A 22,189-nucleotide genomic window follows, 5' to 3' on the forward strand; every position below is an offset into this window, starting at 1 on the left:
ACAGGCCTAACGGCTAACACCTCCTCATACAACCTGATTGGGGTATTCTTTTATGGTGTATTTGCTTGCAACTACTGTTTTTTTGATTATATTGCATTGCATTATTACATTATTTTATGTATTGCCTTCCTTCTGGGGGCACCTGACATCTGGGGCAAGAAAAACTGAAGAAAATGGCGTCGGCTGGATCTTTTATACCCCTGTCGCACTGACTCAGGGAGGAAGCGACGACAACTGACGCTGGACCTAGACTTTGGAATTCGGCCGACCGAGGACCCGCTTGACGGCAGGAAATCCCATCTGTTATGACTGCAGCTGTATTAGCACTCAAAACATCTACATTTATGGTAGGTACAAAACTGTACTTTATGGAATAACTGAAATGAGGGATTTAGTGTAGAAAGTCTAACATAGGTTATGTCACAGCATGGGGGAACACTGAATCCCCAAAGTAAGGACATACGAGTGGAGCGGGAGACCGAAGAAGAAATGTGGACACGGGAAAGAGAAATTTGATACAGTGCAATATTTATGTAAAGGAGAAAGCAAAAGTAATCAAAATAAGAAAAGCAGCACCAAAGTTATTTCAAGAGAAATACAGGTAAAATCATCCAGTTATGGAAGGTTTCACAGTGCATACAAATGAGAAAACAAAGGAGGAAAGAAGAAAATAAGATTAGTAATGGAAAATGTAAAGGAATAGAAACTGAAGTTACGATGGATTATCTACAAAGTGAAAATCCGGCTCGGGTAATGTTGCAGCACGATGGAACAATGAGTTCCCAAATTAAGGAGAAACAAGTGGAACAGAGAGCATGTGATCATTTGCCATGTGATGCTCTGGAGCCTTCAGTGGGAAACCAGTTCAAAAGTCTAGTTGGAGTAGCACAGCAAGGGAAGGAGGGAGCAGGAAACTGTGGCAACTCTGATGTAGGCAATGTTGTGGAATGATAGGCCAGTGAGTTCCCATATGAAGGAGCAACTGATGATGCAGGATGAAGCTGAAGAGCATGTTGTCACAGGATGATCCGGAATTTTCTGTAGAATGTCTGCAGGAAACAAAGTAAAATAAGACCCAAAATGTTAGTCTGATAAAACAGATAAACACAGTAACCAAGATTATTAACAGAAATAGGTGATATAACAGGAATAAACAGGGCATATTACTGTGCAGCTAAATTAATAACATGGCCTTTTTATTAAACACCTTTATTGAATTATCACTTCTGACACAGGTATATTTACATTTATATAAACGTAATCAAACTGCATTAATAAGTTCACGTTTACAAACATTATACTTCACAATTATTGTTACATATCATATAACCTAAGCAACATTGCATAAATTATTCAATTCTTGACCTTTTTTCTCAAGAAACTTCTTTATTAAACCATCACTTACGACATAGGCAGTCATACATTTATATAAATGAAGACGAACCACACCAAAACAATCCTAGTTGCAAGCATTTTACATCACAAACTGTACTGACACTTCCAGTTGCAAACGTCATACATCATTTATCTACCCAATCATTTTCAGATAAACATTACATAGCTCATTTAAGTCCTGCATTCTTTTAAACCTCATTCATCTCCTATGTGTATTGTTCCCACGTTTCCCATCTTTTCTAAAGATCTCTATTCCAGTTACTATGCTCACTACTTCTAGTATAGTTGGCTTAGATTTTTATTTCCATTTTCTAGTCATTACTTTTTTTGGCAGCCACCATAACTGGACACAGCAAGGCCATACCATGTCTAGGCAATTCTGATTCTGTATCGTAGCTCAGAAAAATCATCTCCCTTGTCACACCAGTCTGCCCACCCAGCATCTCCGACAGTGCATCCCACAGGGAATCCTTAGTCCACTAACTCACTGCGTTCCAGAAAATATGTTCCCAATTATCTCTTTCTTCCCGTCACACCTCCAGCATTTGCTGTCTACCTGAAGAAAAATTATCTGGAGTCTACTTGAGGTATAAGAATATCTATTTAAACATTTCCAAGCAAAAATCCTAAATCTTCTAGATTTTGTTGCATATTTGGGAGACATACATATATCCTCCCATTGTTTTCTTTGTGAATTGCTTGTCCAGTTTCTTTTCCCAATCCTTTCTAACATCCTGTGAATGATTTTTGTAGTTATCATGCAATATTTTATATGCTCTACTAATTATTCCTTTTCAATGGCAGCTTCTGTTCTAGATTCTACTAAAAACTGTACCAGTGCTGGTCTTTCATTTAGGACCCACTGTTTCTTTCTCTTTGCCTGTACTCTGATATTGATAGCAGTCCTTGATAGAGTAGGCAATCTCTAACCTGCAGTCCAAATAAGTGCGTGATTTCTTCCCATTCTGTCATCTTTCCCTCTCTAGTTATTTGCTCCTAACACCTTGGTTTCTGCTCCTAATACCTTGGTTTCTTTGCCAGTTTTCACCAATAAATTCTGGCCCCCTCTTGCCTATTGTCTATATCCCTAATTGCGGTCACCCCTATTGGCAGAATTTCCTTTCTCCATTCCCGTGTTGGCTTAGTTCTTAGGATACTTTCTGCTACGTTATAGCTATAATACTCTGTATGATTATGGTTATTCTCCTTAAAGGCCTGCATCCAAAATCCCAGCCTCTCCTTGTTTCTTGAGCTTCTCCCCTGTTTCTTCATCATCCCTTTCCACTTTGAATTGTAGTTTTCTGCTTGTGCTATGTATAGGAGCCTTAACTGTGTAGCTCTGAAATACCCCCTAAAATCAGGTAATCCCAATCCGCCCTTTTCTTCTGGAAGAATCCTCTTATCCCACTTGACTCTTGCCATCTTCCCATCCCAGCTAAAGTTCTTCAGCTCTTTATTAATTGCTATTCACAACTTCTCCTCTAGTCGATAAAATATGCCTGAGCGATGTATAAGACTAATGGGACTAAAAACATTTTAACTGCTTATATCTTTACTATCAATATCCGTATAGCAAAGCTTCCATTTTCTCAGTTTTTATATTATCTTTTGTTTAGTCTCTTCCCACATATCCTTAGCTACCACACCAGAATCATTTTTAACCCATACTCCTAAATACTTCATTTTATCATGTCCCCATAAATATGGATATTGCTGAACCAATTCATATGTGGGTTCATAATTCACAGCTGTTGCCGTTGTTTTAGCTTCATTAATTTTGTATCCTGAAAAGATTTGAAACTGCCTCAAAATGTTCCAAAGCACTGGAATGTCTCTGTTGTTTTCAGATATAAAATATCTGCAAACAGAGCCAACTTTTCTTGACTGCCATACTGATTATGTCCTTTAATTTGAGTCCCTTATTTTCTTGGCCAGTGTTCTAAATATAATGCAAATAACAACGAGGAAAGAGAACACCCCTGCCTGGTTCCTCTGCTTAAGCACAAATTGTCAGAGAGGACCCCACCCACTTTAATTTTTGTCTTCGATCCCTCCTATGTCCTCCTAATCTACTTTATAATTTTTTCAGGAAATACAAATGGTTCCATTGCCCTTCTCGTAAAGTCCCAGATTACTCTGGCAAATGCTTTCTCTGCATAAAGACCCACCAATAGCAATGGTATTTCCTTACATTCTGCTTCCATCTGGATCATCAGTGTTCTGTTAATGTTGTCAAATGCCCCCCCACAAAACCAGTTTAATATATATCTATCAATTTTGGCATCACTTTTGCCATTCTTTTACCCATTATAGATATAAACAGTTTATAATCATGGTTTTGTATTGAAATGGGCCTGTATGAAGCTGGGTCTCCTGGATCCTTTACCCTCTTTAGGTATTGGAACTACCACTCCTTTCTTCCAGGAAATTGGTACATCTCCTTCTCTTAAAATACTGTTAAACAAAACCTTCCAGATCTTTATCAGTTTTTTCCCCACCTAGCTTCCAAACTTCCATAGAAATACTATCTATTTCTGTGGAATTTCCTGTAGATTGGTTATACATCACAATTTTTCTCATCTCCTCCTATCCTAACCTTAGGTAATTGAGCCTCATCTACGTCTAACGCTGGCATATTTAATTTATTCTGCAAACATAGTAACAGATAATGTCTTATCACAAAAATACAAAGTAAGAAGGGAAAGGGAGGGAAGCAATAAATTGCCATCTTGGAATTATTGAATAGAAAAAACTATAATGCAGTTAAGAAGAGAAGTGTCACTTAGAAGAATACAGAAACAGGGACCAGATCAACAAAAATACTTGGAAAGATAGGTGTGATAAAAACAATATACAGTATCTGAATAGATCAGGAACTTCCTTCGGCTGCTCCCGTTAGGGGTCGCCACAGCAGATCAACTGTTTCCATTTCTTCCTGTCCTCTGCATCTTGCTGTGTCACACCAACCACCTGCATGTCCTCTCTCACCACATCCATAAACCTTATCTTAGGCCTCCCTCTTTTCTTGTTACCCGGGCAGCTTCATCCTTAGCATCTTTTTCCCAATATACTCTGCATCCCTCCTCAGCACATGTCCAAACCAATGTAATCTTGCCTCTCTGGCTTTGTCTGCAAACCTTCCAACCTGGGCTGACCCTTTAATATACTTATTCCTAATCCTGTCCATCGTCATCACACCCAGTGCATATCTTAACATCTTCAACTCTGCCACGTCAAGCTCTTGACTCCTGCTTTTTTTGTCAATGCCACTGTCTCCAACCCATATAACATAGCTGGTCTCACTACCCTCTTGTAGACCTTCCCTTTCACTCTTACTGGTACTTGTCTGTCACAAATCACTCCTGACACTCTTCTCCACTCACTCCATCCTACCTGTACTCTCTTCTTCACCTCTCTTCCACACTCACCATTACTCTGAACTGTTGATCACAAGTACTTAAACTCATTCACCTTCGCCACCTGTACTCCCTGCATCCTCACCATTCCTCTATCCTCCCTCTCATTCACATACATATATTCTGTCTTAGTCCTGCTGACCTTCATTCCTCATCTCTCTAGAGCATATCTCCACCTCTCCAGGGTCTCCTCCACCTGTTCCCTACTCTCACTACAGATCACAATGTAATCTGCAAACATCATAGTCCATGGGGACTCCTGCTGATCTCGTCTGTCAACCTGTCCATCACCATTGCAAATAGGAAAGGGCTCAGAGCTGATCCTTGATGTAATCCCACCTCTACCTTAAACGCATCCGTCACTCCCACCGCAGACCTCACCGCTGTCACACTACCCTCATACATATCCTGTACCACTCTTACATACTTCTGACACTCCCGACTTCCTCATACAATACCACAACTCCTCTCTAGGCACCCTGTCATATGCTTTCTCTAAATCCACAAAGACACAATGCAACTTCTTCTGACCTTCTCTGTATGTCTCCATCAACACTCTCAGAGCAAACATTGCATCTGTAGTGCTCTTTCCTGGCATGAAACCATACTGTTGATCATTAATCAACACCTCCCTTCTTAACCTAGCTTCCACTACTCTTTCCCATAACTTCATGCTGTGACTGATCAGTTTAATCCCTCTGTAGTTACTACAGCTCTGCACATCACCCTTATTCTTAAAAATCGGTACCAAAACACTTTTTCTCCATTCCTCAGGCATCCTCTCACTTTCTAAGATTTCATTAAACAATCTAGTTAAAAACTCCACTGCCATTTCACTTAAACAACTCCATGCTTCTACAGGAATGTCATCTGGACCAACAGCCTTTCCGTTCTTCATCCTCTTCATAGCTATCCTTACTTCCTCCTTGCTAATCCACTGCACTTCATGATTCACTGTCCACACATCATCCAACCTTCTCTCCCTCTCATTCATCAACCCCTCAAAGTACTCTTTCCATCTGCTCAGCACACTCTCCTCGCTTGTGAGTATGTTTCCCTCATTATCCTTTATCACCCTTACCTGCTGTACATCGTTACTAGCTCGGTCCCTCTGTCTAGCCAATAGGTACTGGTCCTTTTCTCCCTCCTTAGTGTCCAACCTTTTATACAACTCTTCATACGCCTTATCCTTAGCCTTTGCCACCTCTCTCTTTGCATGCACCATCTCCTTATACTCTTGTCTAATTTCTTCATCTCTTTGACAATCCCATTTCTTCTTCGCCAACCTCTTTCTCTGTATACTCTCCTGTACTTCTTCATTCCGCCACCAGGTCTTCTTGTCCTCCTTCCTCTTTCCACCACCACCTTTCTAGCCATCTCTCTTACTAGCTCTGCTGTAGTTACCCAGCTGTTCGGTAACTCTTCACTGCCACCCAGTGCCTGCCTTAACTCTTCCCTGAACATCACCTCACAATTACCCTTTTTCAATTTCCACCATTTGATCCTTGGTGCTGCCCTCACACTCATCCCCTCCTCTTCTTGGTCACCAATGTCATCCTACAAACCACCATCGTATGCTGCCTAACTACACTTTCCCCCTTCAGACTGGCCATTCTACATAAAATAAAATCCACCTGTGTGCATCTTCCTCCACTCTTGTATGTCACCCTGTGCTCCTCCCTCTTGTTAAAATACGTATTCATCACAGCCATGTCCATCCTTTTCGCAAAATCCACTACCATCTGACCTTCTGCATTCCTTTGCTTAACACCATACCTACCCATCACTTCCTCATCCCCTCTATTCCCTTCAACATGCCCATTGAAATCTGCTCCAATCGTTAGTCTCTCACCCTTGGGTACAGTCATCACCACTTCATCCAACTCGCTCCAAAATTTTTCTTTCTCATCCATCGCACACCCAACTTGTGGAGCATATGCACTAACAACATTCATCATTACACCATCAATTTCCAGCTTCATAAACATCACTCTATCCGACACTCTTTTCACCTCCAAAACACTCTTAGCATACTGTTCCTTCAGGATAATGCCTACACCATTTCTCCTACCATCCACACCATGATAAAACAATTTGAAACTGCCTCCGATACACCTAGCCTTGCTCCCCTTCCATCTGGTCTCTTGCACACACAATATATCAACCTTCCTTCGGTCCATCCTATCCGCTAGCTCTCTCACTATACCAGTCATACTGCCAACATTCAAAGTTCTGACCCTCACTATCACAGTCCTAGCCTTTACCTGCCTTCGGGCATGCCTTCCCCCTCTTCTCCTCCTTCGGCCAACAGTAGCCCAATTTCTGCCAGCACCCTGTTGGCCAACAGAACTGGTGGTGGTCGTTGTTAACCCGGGCCTCGACCGATCCGGTATGTATTTCTGTACTGTTGTCTGCATGTATGATTTGGCAAAATTTTATGCCGGATGCCCTTCCTGATGCAACCCTCCCCATTTATCTGGGCTTGGAACCGGCACAAAGAAATGCACTGGCTTGTGCATCCCCAGTGGCTATCGTACACTATTGCAAATAATAAAGATACTAACACAGGCAGAAATACTTAAAAGATATGCAGATAAATAGAAAGGAAAAATGCAAAGTAAACAATTTTGATGACCCAAAATTTTAAAGTGAATAGGGAAACGAAGCAAAAGGAAACACCATATAAAAAAAAAAAAAAAAAGATAGTTTTGGAGAAGTATTTGTGAAGATCCTGTGGAACATAAAGATGATGAATGAGTAGAAATGAAAAGAAACAACAAGGAGTTCAAACTTACAGGATCTGAAATTGGAAGAAGCAACTGCCAGGCAAATTGAAAAGAAATTGAGCAAAGCTCCTAATTGGAAAACCCTAGACCCAGATGCAGCCCCAAACTTCTGGCTGAAGGTATTAACATCTTTACACAAAGATTTAGCTTTTAGTAAGAACTACTTGTATGCTTATTCCAAACAGACACCAACCTGGTTAACATGAAAAAAAAACAATACTCTTGCTTAAGAGTGGACCTGTAGGTCGTCCTAAAAACTATAGACCAATAACTTGCCTTCCTACGATGTACATACTGTATACTGGAACTGGTGCAGACAGGGTATATAGTCCTATTTAAAAGAAAAATTCAAACATGGCAGTAGAACAAAAGGGTGACAAAAGAAACTCATATGGAATAAAGAAACTTTTGTTGCGAAATGAATCCATAATGGAGAATTGTAAAAAGAGGAAGAATCTAAGTATGGCATGGATGGATTACAATAAACATTTTGACAGTATCCCACATTCCTGAATAAAGGAGTACTTACAGATGTATAAGATACATCCTACATTAATCAGTTATATTACAGTGACCATGAAACAGTGGCATACCATTTTGCAATCAAGTTGTGAGAAAAGGCAAATTATTATCCCAGGGATAAAAGTTCAAAGGGGAATATTCAGGGTGATTATTTGTAGTCACTGTTTTGTCTTGCCTGTAACCCATTAAGCTGTTACTTAAACAGATTAGGTCTTTGTTACAGTTTGGCTCCCAGAAAACAACCTTGCTTCAAGACTTGTCATCTAAATTTAGTGGATGACTTAAAACTTTATAGTTCATTAGATGGGTTGAAAGCATGACTGCAAATGGTTAAAACTTTTTCAGACAATACAAGAATGACATTTGACAGTTAATCTTGATACACTTGCAAAAGCAACATTTAAAACAGGAAAGCTGCAGTACCAAAACCGGAATGTGATATAAAGGAACTTGAGCAGGAAAAAGTGTATAAATATTTGGGAATTGAGGGATTGGCAATAAAAATAATAAAACTCCAGTAAGGAATACTTTAGAAGACTATAAAACTAATATTGAAAACAAACAACTTTGATATCTAGGAATCAAGTCCACGCTATAAACAATTTGCTCTACCCCAAAAGGTATTGGATCAGTTGGACAGAAAAAACAAGAAAAATGCTTTATCAAATGCTATATAATCTTGATATACACAGATTTCTTTATATTCCACTCTGAAGGAGGCATGGGCCTTCTCGAAACTGATTAAATGCATTGATCTGTGGTCCTAGGATGCATACATTTCTGCTGACTTCGTCAGACCCAAACAGAGTGAAGGTTTTCCGACATGAGGAGAGGGAGTCTAAAATGACCTGTTGGCATAGTTTTAGCAGAAGCATTCAGGAGGCAAGTGGAAATGGAAATCGAGCCAGAATTAGACCAAAATCAGACAGCAACTGAATGTGCCAAAAACAAGAGAATACAAGGAGAAAGATTGGATGAGATGGAAAGAAATGTGGAAAAGCCATATAGTGGCAAGTATAGAGATCTCCTGTATCAACCTCCATGTTGATCAGGATTTCAAGCAGGAATGGTTAAGGAGAGGTCAGTTGAAACCAAAGGAAGGTTAATAATGGCAACACAGAGGAGTGGAGTACGTACACATGGGTTTACAATGTCCATTGAGCATGTGAGGGAAATGGACAAATGTGGGTTTTGTAAAAAAGCATTGGAAACGGATGCACACCTTTTTGCTGGGTGTGATAGTCATGGCAACAGACCTGTACACTGAAAGTCATGCTAATGTGGCAAGATTGTTCATTGGGGATTGTGCAAACACTACAGAGTCGAAGTAGCAGAAAAATCATTGGAAACATTGAACCTCAAAGCATTATAGAAAAGATGAAGTGTACATCACATGGGATCACCCATTACCAACAATTCAAAAAAAAAAATATAGATGGGGGAAAAAACAGATATAGTAGTCCATCAGAAAAGACAAAAGTAGCATTTGGTCATTGAAATTGCTACACCTAGCAATTAGTGTTGCATGTGCAGAGAGAGTCCTAAAATATCAAGATTTGTAGATAGAAATGAGAGCAATGTGGAAGAAAGATACCCAGACATTTCCAATAGTGGTAGGAGCAATGGGTCTCAAAAAATAATTTGCAGTCATGTTTAGATATGTTACCAGTACATTTAACTCTGAATTGCAGGTTGTGGGTGCTGAGAAGCGCACTGTTGGTTAACATCAAAGACTGAAACAATACGACTTTCACAAATTTTAATCATAACATAACTTGGAAATGGGGTCCATTCCCATCATGTTGTTAGAAACCCGAAAGTCTAGGAGAAATAAAAAGGTATAAGCATGATGTTGACAGGTGTCACAAAGTATCGCTCAAGCCATTTTCTTGACATCAAAGGAAGGAAAGCTTATTAATCTACTTTGCGAAAAATGGTTTTGGTCAGAAACTTTAGACACAATGACTAGTGGAAGGGTCATCCTTGCAGCACCAGCCATAAGTCGGGGAACCTCAATAGAGAAAAGCACCATGTCCTAGAGCAGATAAGTTCAATTCCCCCCTTAAGTCCACTGTCCAGCCAGCCCAATCCCCAGATCCTGCAGGTGGTAAGCTTGCCCTTGTCTAGTAAGGGTACAGTCTAGAACTGGGGCTTAAACACAGTTTAGGTTGATTTTGGGGATTGCCCTTTGCTGCCCTCCTAAAGGGTACATGCTGAGGTTCTTGCATTGATTTTTACTTCAGGTAACTGCCTTCACTCTTTGGGTGGCCAGTCTAATTCTGGACAGTGTTCTTTGGAGTCATAGGCTTAGATCACTGGTACTTCAGATCAGAGACTATCCTTCTGGGAACAGATTCCAGACCCACATGGACCAGCAGACCCTTGTCAAGCTTGCTCAGTGCCAGGGTTTTTTGTCTGAAGTCCTAGGTATCAAGCAGATGTGGGTAGAATTAAGGAGGCTTGAGGTGCGAATCCTTGAAACCCTCATTAGGGGGGGTTGCAGAATGCATGTCTGGGCTGGTTCATGCTTCTCCTCATCTCCGATTATTGTTGGCGACTAGTATTTTGTATTGCACTATTTCAGGATATTCTGATGACCTGTGCTGATCTATCACATGTTGACTCTGAGGATTTTGAGTGTCCCAAAATGACTGAACTATTTCCCTGGATATGGACATGGCCAATGACTGAACATTCCTTCTTTGGTGTTGATTTTGGACTTGATAGGAGCAGCTTGACAGGTGTCAAACCCTTATCTCCTCCCCCTAGAAATATTTGGTGCCAGATTCATAAAGGTGCTGCAACATGTATAGTATTGTGTATATGTCATGGTCCCTTTTTGCTATTCAACCAGCACCATTACATGATGCTGCATGGTCCTCCAGCAAGAAGATGGGCAGCACAGAGAAAGGCTGGCCCCGCAGTCATACCGATTGCTAATGAGTCATTGTTTGTCGAGAGACCTGTGCGCTCTCCCTGGAACCACCTCCAGAAAGGTATCTACATGGCTGAGCAATTCAAGAAAACACTTGTTTGTGTAGATCAGCATGGCCATCCCCACTAAATCCTGGTGACAGTGTTCAACCAATGAACACAAATATGGTGATGGGTGGGGGCTACTGGACAACAGCGCTTACTTTTAAATGTCATAACAGCATCAACATCAAAATTGGGATGGGGGGTAGGGAGAATATACTAGACACCCAGGGATTCATTGCCACTGTGAAAGTAGCAGACTCTAAATCCAGCTTCAGACCAGTGACAAGTGGAGTACCACAGGGTTCAGTCCTAGGTCCTCTCCTGTTTGGTATCTACTTCTCTGAAGTACAGGCTTACACAGAAGGTCTTTAGCTAACAAAGTTTGCAGATGACTGCAAACTAGGAGCCATAATCAAATCTCCTAACGATGTGGACATCCTACAAAAAAGGGCCTCACTGAGACAGATGCCTGGTGTCAAAGCCATGGCCTCAAGCTCAATGCCAAAAAGTGCATTGTCATCCCTTTTGGTAAAAACTCTGTACCCATGACCTACCACATAGGCGGTAGTCTACTTAACACCGAAAGTGTGATGAGACCTTGGGACACAGGTGGACATTTGTCTCTCCTTTGATAATCGCATCGCTACAGTAGTCAGGAAATCCTTCTACGTGGCAAACCTCATCATAAAAGGTTTCTCATCCAGGAAAAAATAGGTCATTGTTCCCCTCTACTCATCACTCATTAGACCATTATATTGAGTACAATGCCCCTTTTGGTATGTACCTCACAAGACCTATACAACAACTGGAAAGGCCACAGAAATACCTCACAAAGAGGATTACTGGCCTCAAACAAATGCCCTACGCAGACTGTCTCATAAAACTCCAGTTTTACTCTGTCGCATATCGCCTACTCGGAGGCAATTTCTGCCTAACATACAAAGCTATGTCAAACCCAGAGCTGTTGGACATGCTCCACGTAAAGAAATCCCAATCGCTCTGAGCTGCACGCTCTAGGGACCTAAATCTTGTCACCACAATAAACAGAACATGCTGGAGGGATAGATTCCTGTCCCAGAGACTTCCCATACTCTGGAACAAACTACCTATCTATATCAAACAAAGCTCCTCATTAGCACTCTTCAAGAAAAGTCTTGATTGGATGTGAGATAGGAAATTCACCCTGGGGATTACTTATGTGCCTCTGCTTGACAGGGGCACAGGAAAATAATTTTCTTGGGTGGCAAAAGCCAGGGTGCTGTTTGGCTAGGCTTATATAGGCCCTAGGGCCAATAGCCTAGTACCTACCTATGAACCTAAAAATGCCATGCCTGCACCAGTTTTACTATCAAGATAGGTAGTGGGGGAACCAATAGACCACCAGGGATGACTTTTAAAATATATTGACATCGTTGCCATTATGGAAGAGTTTAATAAATATGTCGGTAATAACACTAAAGTATTATGGGGATGGAAGGAACCCCAGGAGGATAGGGACAGGTATGGGGACTCTGTGTATATTAGTGTTTGTGTACATGTGTGTATATTAGTGTTTGTGTACATGTGTGTGTGCATGTATCTGAGACTGGAGGAAGGATTTCACTGCCTACAAGAGCTGCAGGTTATTATTGCAGTCTGCAGATCAGCCATGATCTACATGTTGTGGTAGTAACTGCAATTCAGGAAACATGTAAATTAGCAAATAATGATATCTTGCCTCATCATGGCTAGCATGTTCCCAAATTGTAAATGGGCACATCATACTTGAAGGGCCTTCTGTCACTGGCCATATGGCTCATTCTAGGAACATCACTGAATTCCTGGACTAGTTATTTTTTTTCTGGGAAAGAAACCTGAAGAGCCTTTAGTTCTGTCCTTGAAGCTGGTGATTAATGCCATCAATTCAGTCTGGAGTGTCCCCGAGCTCTGCCCTTTCTGCCTTTGAAAAAGGCTGATTCTCTATAGAGCAACTTGGTATGCATCATAGATGTTCATCATATTCATCACTGCTGCAGTAGTCTTGACTGTATAGGTTATACAGGGATATAACCGCTGTCCAGCTTCCAGTGCTTCAGGGCACATTCCATGCACCAAAAAGTATCAGACAGGTTTGGGGGTCAAGCCCTTGGGGGCTTTCCAGCCACAGAAGAGAACACTGCTATGAGGGCTTTTGAGGAAAGCGTCTGCTTGTGCTGTTCCATTGCTGGGCAGAGAAGTTCCCTTTGGGAGTGGGGGGATTTCACATTTTAAGATTTATTGTTTAAATGTACTTTCCTGGTTAGGAAAGTTGTTTTTATTCTAGGAGTTTAGGAGTTTGTGTTTTAATGGACTGTCTCAAGACTTAATGGTACTTTTAAACACGAGCGCTTTTTTTCTCCTATTACTTTAAAAGTTGTTAAAACAGTTAAACTATTTTTTCACCTGAAAATTGTATTTATTTTACTTTTGGGGATTGGGGCTTTTTACTTTTTTATTGGGAAAAGCGACTTTTTAAAACTTTAAACTTGCTTGTATTGCTTGGTTTCCCTGGGAAAGAGACACCATTTTCAGGTTGATAAAACAAACTACTGATACCATGATTGGTCCTTCTTCCAGCCATAAAAAAAAAAAAAAGTTAAGCAAACAGCCTTTGCCACCACAGCAGGCTAGCAGTTTGCCTCTGCCACAGGTGGTCGACTCTTCTGTGGCCAAAGCTTGTTCCTCAGATCCCTCTTGTTTTCCCTCGGATCTATCTGGTGTAGCACCTGCAGCCACTATGGACCTGCGGGTAAGCCACGTCCTCTGCAGCTGCTGGAGTCCCCTTAGGGTGCAAGAGAGAGCCATTCTTGTTAACCCTGAGAGACAGGGCAGGGAAGTCCCTGTTTATTCAGAATGTTGTGCCCATCCCTAGGGAAGCTGTAACTGACAACCTTATTGACACTTAGGAATAAATAGAAAACTAAACATGTATCTAGTCCTGCTCAAACTTCCTTAGGAGTAGTTTTATTAGGTCTGACTCGGGGTCTATTTATTTATCCTTCTTATAAGGTGGTTTCGGTTTCTGGTAGAAGGAAAAGGGATTACTCTTTTCCTGAAGTGATTCACGATTCTGAATCTGGACAGGAAAATAAAAAGACAGTGCAGGGTTTTCTCCTCAGATTTCTGATTCTGATTCAGAGGAGAGCATTGTATAGGATTTTCCCTGTGAAGGATTCTCTTTTTGTGAGACTATTTCCAGGATGTGCCAGTGTTTTCAGTGGGAGAACACAGAGGTTTCTCAATCCCTCAAAAATGCTGTGTACAGAACCTTCTCCCATCCCTCCTGTGCTGTTGCACTAGAGGATGTATCACTGCCTGCAGTTTCCCGGATAATCAGCCTGCTGCCCTTAAAAATTGCAGATTGTATAAGGTTCCTCATTCCTTCAAGTTTTTATACACTCCTCCCCAACCTGACCCAGCAGCTATAGCTTTAGTTAATCCAACTGCTGCTAAACGTTTAGTTAATTCCAACCCTTCCCTTTCTGACAAGGACGGTAACATAATTGACAAATATGGGGATAAATGTGTATGCTTCTGCCATCTTTGATTTTCAGAATTATGAATTGTCTGGTTCACATGTTGAAGTTTATTCTGACTAATTGTAAAAGTATGAGGAATATTTTTTGTCTGCAGTTTCTTCTTGTGAGGTGAAAATCTGCTTTAAATAGTGTCATTTCACAGGCCACAACACATTGTTTACTTTATGTAGGACTCTCCTGGTACTACTTTCTGGGCTATGGCCACTGGTACTGTATTAAGGAGGTTTGCTTGGCAGTGTTCTCAGAGCCTGCCAGAAGCTGTGAAAATGAGATTTTAAACATACCTTTGGACAGTGAGTTAGTTTTTGGACCTTCTGCTGCAGAGGTTATCAAAAATGTGTTGAGATGGGGTTTCAGTCCTCTTTTTACAAATTTTCCAAGGGATTCTTTATCCCGTTATCCAGTTTTGGCAGGGAACAAAATTAATCTTGGCAAAATGCTGGTAAACAGACAATTAAGAAGCAATGACAAGGGGGTTCCAAAAAAGAAGGTAGGACCCCCTCCAATAAAAAATAAAGGACAGTCTAACAAGTCAGAATGACTATTTAGGGGAGGTTAGGCGTAGTAGCAAAAAAAAAAAAAAAAAAAAAAAATTCCACTTTGCTCAGGCAGGGTGATCTTGTAATGCTTTATAGGTCAGCAGGCTTGTCTTGTAAACATACATGCCTGACATAGCTAGTTACCGTACAGCTGTTGTGTGTGTTTAACTAGCCATAATTGAGATCTGCATTATGTGAAACTGCAAGTGTTTGAGCCATTTTGTGTCTTTCTGATTGGCTACAGACTTGAAATTCGAAATGACTAAGGTAAGGATATTGGTGTATTTATATCTGCTTATATAATTTTGGGCCTGTTTGCAACAGTTATAAAAAATCTTTTGCCTGGCCTCTTCTTGTAGACAGATGTGGTCCCAGTAGCTTCTGTATAACACCTGGAAATAATGTAAACTGACGTTATAGTGGAAGTCTGGCCCACACTAGTTGTTGATATCCCTGAGGAGCTTCTTTAATGAGACAGTGGGTAATCATTACAGCAGGTGTGTGCTCAAGAAGACTGAATGCTGTAATTAAATATCCATTGTGTATATACGTGAGTGTGTGAGTGTGCATAAAAGCATTGGCTACAAAACTAAACATGTATCTAGTCCTGCTCAAACTTCCTTAGGAGTAGTTTTATTAGGTCTGACTCGGGGTCTATTTATTTATCCTTCTTATAAGGTGGTTTCGGTTTCTGGTAGAAGGAAAAGGGATTACTCTTTTCCTGAAGTGATTCACGAGTCTGAATCTGGACAGGAAAATAAAGAAACAGTGCAGGGTTTTCTACTCAGATTTCTGATTCTGATTCAGAGGAGAGCATTGTATAGGATTTTCCCTGTGAAGGATTCTCTTTTTGTGAGACTATTTCCAGGATGTACCAGTGTTTTCAGTGGGAGAACACAGAGGTTTCTCAATCCCTCAAAAATGCTGTGTACAGAACCTTCTCCCATCCCTCCTGTGCTGTTGCACTAGAGGATGTATCACTGCCTGCAGTTTCCCGGATAATCAGCCTGCTGCCCTTAAAAATTGCAGATTGTATAAGGTTCCTCATTCCTTCAAGTTTTTATACACTCCTCCCCAACCTGACCCAGCAGCTATAGCTTTAGTTAATCCAACTGCTGCTAAACATTTAGTTAATTCCAATCCTTCCCTTTCTGACAAGGACGGTAAAATAATTGACAAATATGGGGATAAATGTGTATGCTTCTGCCATCTTTGATTTTCAGAATTATGAATTGTCTGGTTCACATGTTGAAGTTTATTCTGACTAATTGTAAAAGTATGAGGAATATTTTTTGTCTGCAGTTTCTTCTTGTGAGGTGAAAATCTGCTTTAAATAGTGTCATTTCACAGGCCACAACACATTGTTTACTTTGGTACTACTTTCTGGGCTATGGCCACTGGTACTGTATTAAGGAGGTTTGCTTGGCAGTGTTCTCAGAGCCTGCCAGAAGCTGTGAAAATGAGATTTTAAACATACCTTTGGGCAGTGAGTGGACCTTCTGCTGCAGAGGTTATCAAAAATGTGTTGAGATGGGGTTTCAGTCCTCTTTTTACAAATTTTCCAAGGGATTCTTTATCCCGTTATCCAGTTTTGGCAAGGAACAAAATTAATCTTGGCAAAATGCTGGAAACAGACAATTAAGAAGCAATGACAAGGGGGTTCCAAAAAATAAGGTAGGACCCACTCCAAAAAAAAATAAAAAATAAAGGACAGTCTAACAAGTCAGAATGACTATTTAGGGGAGGTTAGGCGTAGTAGCAAAAAAAAAAAAAAATTCCACTTTGCTCAGGCAGGGTGATCTTGTAATGCTTTATAGGCCAGCAGGCTTGCCTTGTAAACATACATGCCTGACATAGGTAGTTACCGTACAGCTGTTGTGTGTGTTAACTAGCCATAATTGAGATATCTGCATTCTGTGCAACTGCAAGTGTTTGAGCCATTTTGTGTCTTTCTGATTGGCTACAGACTTGAAATTCGAAATGACTAAGGTAAGGATATTGGTGTATTTATATCTGCTTATATAATTTTGGGCCTGTTTGCAACAGTTATAAAAAATCTTTTGCCTGGCCTCTTCTTGTAGACAGATGTGGTCCCAGTAGCTTCTGTATCACACCTGGAAATAATCTAAACTGACGTTATAGTGGAAGTCTGGCCCACACTAGTTGTTGATATCCCTGAGGAGCTTCTTTAATGAGAGAGTGGGTAATCATTACAGGAGGTGTGTGCTCAAGAAGACTGAATGCTGTAATTAAATCAAAAGGTGGCATTTTAACTGGGGTGTGTACACATTTTTTATATCCATTGTGTATATAATGTTGTTGTGTCTTTCGGCTTTTCCCGGTTAGAGGTTGCCACAGTGGAACTCCGGTACGCTAATGATTGGCAGTAGATTTTTACGTGCTGGCTTGACGGGCCTAACGCACAACCTTCAGCAAAGGAACGCCCATTCACGCATGTCGCCGCACAGAAGACGCTCTAACTGAGAATCGGACGGGCAACGTCTAACTGTGAGGCGACAATGCTGCTGCAGCACCACCATCGCAGTATCCATTGTGTATATAATATATAGTCTATATTGTGTGTGTGTAAGTTTGTAGCAAATATTTGTGAGTGTGCATAAAAAGCATTGGTTACAAGTTTACTTTACTTTAGTGAGCCCCCTAATCATTCATTTACTTATCTGTCTTCTGTCTGACATTCATATTGACCAGGTTAGTCCCACTAGGCTAGAGGCCTCTTTTCAGGAAAGATCCATGGTGGTATTTATACTACTGGGGGAGACTTAGGCAGAGTGTTGGGGGAACTTTCCCTAATCTTTTTGATAGGTGTCAAGGATCTTCTGCAGCCACCAATATGTGTTTTTTCAGTTTAACTTCTTATCCACAGGATGCCACATTGAGGAGTGCAGCACCACCCTAATGTTTCATTGTGGTATCAGCGATCCAGTCATCTGGAGTGGGAATAGGACCCACAGACTTCTAGAATTCCAGCACAAAGGTGAGTGACTTACTGCCTGTTGCATCACCTGACACTTTCATTTAATTAGTTAGGCAATGTTGTTAATTTTTATTGGCATTTTTCACAGCATTAAAGGTCTGACAAGAATCTTTTGTTTCAGCATCTAAGAGTGCAGGTAGTCACCTTTAGAATGTTTTTGAAGTTGCAGTCAGCTTTAAACACATTTCTGTCGGCTGCCCTTGTGAATCTCAATAATATGGAAAATGAGAAGCAGTTTGTTTTTTTTACCTTGGCCATTCATTGTGCACTACAGTAACATTGAATCTGATATTGTTAATCCTCGTTCATTCCTTACGTGAGGCTATCGGTTCCCACATCGGAACTGAGCTGGCCATCTTCCAAGCTCGCATCAGCTACAAACTCTCGAGCTAAAACTCTTACCCAGAATTCCCCTCAGCGTTACGCCAGATTTCGTTTGGCGCTTCGCCATTCGGTCGTGTCAAGCTGCTTCTCTTGAGCTAAGTACAGTATTTTTTTTCATACTAAGTTCTAAGGCAGCTTTTTTTCACAAAAAAAGTTATTCGATAGTTATTACCTTATTGCATTTTGCGACTACCCTTTTTTGAATCCTTTTCAACTCCTTTCCTCTCTTTTTACCTCGAGGTAATTCTTTTTTTACCATTGTTGGTAAACCCCTTTTCCTTCTTAACTTCGGGTATTTCTTGTACCATTGCTGGTATTTTTCTGTTTTTTCTTTCTTTCCTTAACCAACATGACAGATTAAAAAGGGTAGCCCAGCGTTTAAAAGATGTTTAGATTGTGGCCATAAATTACCTTCTTCAGATGCACATTCCCTGTGTGTCTGTTGCTTGAGTGCCTCATTTAACACTTGACTCACCTTGTGGGATTTGTAAGAATTTCTCTCACAGGACGTTTAATTGAGAGAAAAAATAAATTTAATATTGAAGGGGATACTTAAATCTCCTTTTTCAGAGGCTGTTTCTGGGTCGGAGGCTTCAACCCCTCTAAGATCACATAAGAAAAAGAGTGATGAACATGAAAAGGCCAAGTCTCTTCCTTCATCCTCAGCTGGGGGCCGTCGGGAACAGAGACCCAAGAAAGCTAAGCTTGCCAATTCAGATTTGACTTCTTCAGCTCCAGCGCTTTCGGTGCCTAGATCCTTGGCACCGACTAGTGTGCCCCATACCGCATTGGTACTGAGGAGCTCCTCGGGTCACACTCCCTTACCGGCACCGACTGTCCAGTTGATGCAGACTGTTATGATGTCGATGGATGTTTTGACGCCCATTTCCTTTTCAGCTCCGACAACTTACCCGGCATCGACTACCCTCTTGGTACTGACCATTCAGCTTTCGTCACCTATGTTTTCGGCTCGGGTCTTAGTGCAGACAACCACTTCGGTACCGACCTCATCGTCGGTGCAGACCACGCCTTTGGCACCGATGATTTCGTTGGTGCAGACACCAGTAGTTCAGTCCATTACAGCTCTGTTGTTCTCACTGCAGACCACCTCCGTGGTGGGCACTGAGTTTGCTCTGTCCTTGGTTAGAAGTGACTCTCCCTCAGCCATGTCCGTGAAATCCACTAGAAGCCTCTCTGAACATGATGTGTTGCGTCTTGTGGATCAAGTGCTTCTGGCCAGAGGTATTCCACCCCCAGGACATATCCTTCCTCGAGAGGTGATCACTCTTTACCAAAGACCCCTAGTTATTCTCCTTCTTCATTGCCTTTGAAGCTCCATGAATCTAGCACAGTCTTCCCCCACTACGGTTCCTTTTGTGTACCTCACTAAGGAGCCGCAGTTGTCTTTGTGGCAGGAGAGTCTTGTCGAGGCTTAGGATGTCTGCTGTGGCGTACGTACTCTGGCATTTCACAGCCATCCTGGGACTCCGAGTCGGCAGGCTGAGCCACTTAGGCGAAGGGTGACCCCTGCCCTGGGCCCCCATCCCTCTTCAGGTGGACCAGCCTTCCAGCTTATGGAGAAGGCTCTGGCATCAGTTGGCTATCCTGTGCTGTCACTCTCCCCGCCCTCCTCTGGACCGCAATGTACACAAGCCGCTCCTAGCAGACACCAGGCGCAAGGGCCTTAGGACATACTCCCACAGGAGACCCCTTTTGAGCTGTCTTCCCCAGCTTCTCCCTCTGAGGAAGATCATCAAAAGAGCTCATGCAAGAGGAAGCACATGGACTCCACAGAGGAGTCCCTTACTGAAGACGCAGACTTTGATGGGGAAGGGTCCCCTTGATCACTCTCTGAGGTGTCCTTTGGTAATATCCTTGAAATCCTTAAACAGAGACGTGACTGACAGCCCTCCAACCCAACCTCTGAAGAGTCTGTGTTCCTGCAGGCCTTTTGTGCCAGGCCCCCTACCTCCTGGGTTAATCCACCTGCCAACTAACTTGTCTGGCTCATCGTGCAGCGTGTGTAGAAGGCTATTGACACCGTTGAGGCCATTCCCCGGAGGCCAGATAAAATTTTGTCCCCTCCTGCTAGTGATCCCCATTGGTCCAAAGGTCTACCTGTAGATGCTTTGGTGGTGGCAGCCACAACTAAAAAGGACCTGGCGGAAGCAGAAAGCCAAGACTGTCCATCCGCCCAACAAAGAGTCCTGGGCTCTGGACAGAATAGGGAAGCATACTTTTGCATCAGCAACCTTTGCAGTCAGTTCCCTGAACTATATGGCACATTTTACCAGGCTTCAAAGAGACTTAGTTTCTGAGCTCTCTATAACTTTGGCTGGAGTTGTCTGATGAGGTCCATGACAAAGTGGCCTCTCAGCTAGCCACCATCGAATTGATATCGAACTCCTCCGTGCACCTGATATCTCACTCATCAGATGGAGCAGCTAGAGTGGCGGGTTCATGCATTGTTTTGAGACTACATGCCTGGATGCACTTGTGTAATTTCACGGAACCCTTCAAGGCTTCCTTTCTCAACGCTCTCTGCTGTGAGTGTCCGTTACTTTTCCCCTCAACGGGCTTTCTCCAGAAACCAGAAGAGTGGGAAGATATGGCACAAAAAGTTTCAAGGTTCTTTCCGTGACACACAGGCCGAGTTCTCCCCTAGAGGCAGAGGGGGAAACTCTCCGGGAAGACTCCCCTTTCGGGGCAGAGGGGGTCTGCGTAACCAGGGTTCCAGGGATTCTTTCCCTGGCCAATTCTACCAGCCTTCCTGAAGAGCGGCCCAACTCCTTTCCTTTCCTCTGGAAGTGGTTGGGGGTCGTCTCTGTTTGTACCCTTCTGCCTGGCTAACCATTACTACCGATTCTTGGGTACAAAGGCTAATAACCAAAGGTTATCATATCCCTTTCGAGCTTTGTCCTGCTCCCTCAACAAGCTTATCCGATGTTCCACTCATCAAAGGGAAGAAGCAACGTTGGAGATTTCAAAGCTGCTAAGGAAAAGAGTCATGCAAATAGTCCCTCCAGACCAGATAGGATCCGTATTCTACTCAAGACTATTTTTGGTGCCAAAGAAAACCGGGGACTGGAGACTAATTTTGGATCTCCGTGTATTGAACAAGTTTGTAAAAGTGCAGAAATTCCGGATGGTCATAATACAGTCTATCTTTCTGCTTTTGGAAAAAGATGATTGGATGTGCTCGATAGATCTTCAAGATGTGTACTACCACATAAAAGTGGACAGACCATCAAGAAGATTCTTTCGCTTCCGTGCAGGAGCCAGTCATTACCAGTTCAGAGAACTGCCATTCAGACTCTCTACAGCCCCCAGAGTGTTCACAAACTGCATGGCAGTCATCACAGCTCACTTGCGACTACAAGGATTCCAGGTGTTTCCATACCTAGACGACTGGCTCAGCTCCGCCCCCACCAGACATCTATTGGAAGAAGCCCTGGCACACACTCTCCTCACTGCAGAAAGGCTAGGCATAACCATAAACTGGCAAACATCCAATCTCACCCCATCTCAGTCTACAGCATTCATAGGGGTCATCTTGAATACAAAGAATTGCAGAGCATCCATTTCAGAGCACAGACTTCTAAGGATAAAGCAG

The 22,189-nt window shown here is 42.1% G+C and overlaps 1 protein-coding gene across 2 annotated transcripts in view; it reads left to right on the forward strand.

Annotated features, from left to right (window-relative positions):
* Window positions 1-22,189, forward strand: part of OSBPL11 (oxysterol binding protein like 11) — a 1,295,440-nt gene that overhangs the window by 128,231 nt on the left and 1,145,020 nt on the right. The window contains exon 1 of one of the 2 annotated variants that reach the window (XM_044075009.1): window positions 18,174-18,192. The exons of the other annotated variant lie outside the window; for it this stretch is intronic. The gene's annotated coding sequence lies outside the window, so the exon portion shown is untranslated. Of the gene's footprint in view, window positions 1-18,173; window positions 18,193-22,189 lie in introns of those variants that run through there. 2 annotated transcript variants of the gene reach the window in all.

This window comes from Protopterus annectens, chromosome 6.part0, assembly GCF_019279795.1.
Source record: "Protopterus annectens isolate FY-2018-M chromosome 6.part0, PAN1.0, whole genome shotgun sequence".
Lineage (NCBI taxonomy): Eukaryota > Metazoa > Chordata > Ceratodontiformes > Protopteridae > Protopterus > Protopterus annectens.